This window comes from Bison bison, unplaced genomic scaffold (assembly GCF_000754665.1).
Source record: "Bison bison bison isolate TAMUID 2011002044 unplaced genomic scaffold, Bison_UMD1.0 scf7180017864115, whole genome shotgun sequence".
Taxonomy (NCBI): Eukaryota; Metazoa; Chordata; class Mammalia; order Artiodactyla; family Bovidae; genus Bison; species Bison bison.
In genome coordinates this window covers 427,878-429,462 of record NW_011494687.1, presented here as the reverse complement: position 1 = coordinate 429,462, position 1,585 = coordinate 427,878, and the positions used below count along the sequence as shown (strand labels likewise).

At 55.1% G+C, this 1,585-nt stretch overlaps 1 protein-coding gene across 1 annotated transcript in view; it reads right to left on the bottom strand.

Annotated features, from left to right (window-relative positions):
• GDF11 (growth differentiation factor 11) overlaps positions 1-1,585 on the bottom strand; it is a gene marked incomplete at its 5' end in the record, with an annotated part of 7,757 nt that overhangs the window by 5,435 nt on the left and 737 nt on the right. The gene's annotated exons all lie outside the window — the stretch shown is intronic.

Here is a 1,585-nt window from a genome sequence, read left to right as displayed (position 1 = left end):
CATCTCTGCTGACAAACACCTCCCCCGATTAGCAGAGCACAAGTCTCTTATTAAAGCGGGTCCCTGGGGATTAGACTATAAAAGTCTCTTTTTCCTTTTCCCCTCTCTCCCTCCCCGCCCCTGGGCTCCCCCTCCCTCTCTTAAGAGCTCAGCTTGTCTCTTAAAGGGGACGTACAATACCTGGCTGGAGACCCAGTTCCCTAGTTATCCAAGCCCTGGGGTGGCTGGAGGGTAGAAGCTGAGGTGGAACCCCACCTGCTGGTGTCCTTCCCCCTTCTGCCCACCCCCTGAGTCTAACCTGCATTTCCCAAACTCTGTGTGCAGCATCTGTTCACTTCCTGCATCCCAGCGACCAGAGCGATCTCTGGGCTCTGGCCTATTGGTTAAGAGATGCTAGGGATAGAATGAGCAAGGGGAAGTCCACAGCTCCATCTCTCACACTCGAAATCCTCACACACCCGCACCGCATAGACCAAAGTATCTCTTTCCTCCATACCCTTCATCTTCTTCCAGCAAACTCTTCTTCAGAATTCCTCGACCACTCTTGTTTCTAACTTGATTTCTAACCCCCATCTCTGCTCTCAGTCAGTCTGACCATCGCTTGTATAAAAGCAGAACCTTAAGAACAGAAGGGAGACTGAGGAACTCAAGACCAGATCCTAGACCTTCCCACCCCCCACCCCAGGATAGTTTCCTAGTCCTTTGAGTGTGCTTTTCTTTACAGCCCTGACCAAGTACTGTGGAGTTAGGGTCACAGAAAAACTGGTGGCAGTGTCGGGCACTCAGCCTCCCAGAGGCACACCTGGGTTCCTGTGCCTCTCCCTTGGGGGTGGGCCGCTAGGACTCCCCTCAGCCCTCAGCTTTTTATGACCCATTTGCCAATAAACCAGTCTCCCCCTCTTCTGTTCAGAGCCATAAAACCAGTTGGTGGGGAGGGGGGCGACTTTGCCAAACCACAAGGGAATGAGGGGATCTGGTTCCCTGGAGTTGCGTGGGGGTGGGGTGGGTAGGGGAACACCTCAGTGCGGGGAGGGGGAAAGGGCATCATTTGACCTTAGGGAGAGCTGGGGGTTGCAGGGGGTGGGGGGGGCAATGTTGGCCTGGATTTTCCAGGCCATAAAATTTCAAAGCAGCTCAAGTCTATTAACATGTTCATCTTACGTTTGGCCAGGGACTAGGATGCCTGGGTTCCCCCTCCTACCAATTTTTTTTCCTCCCTCAGTCTTCCTCTCGCTCCTCAAGCCTCTGGTTGCGGCTAGGGGCGGGGGAATATGAGATACATCATTAAGGTCTGAGTTGCCCTTAGCCCCAGCGCCATGGAGTTGAGTTTTCTGAGCTCTGTTAGTACCAAGAAGGCACCGCTTTCCCGGCCCCTCGGGAGAGCCCGTGTCAGAAGGGCTCCTGGTGGAATGAGTGCCGGCTGGGTGCCTGCTGAGCCCTGGCTGAGATACAGGGCTCGGGATCTCGTTCCTGGGAAGCGGAAAGGAGCCTTAGGTTTTCGGCAGCCCGAGGGGCGCGTTGCAAAGCCTAAGGTGTACGGGGTGGTGAGTCGGTGCCAGGTCCATTGAGAGGCGGAGAGCACGGC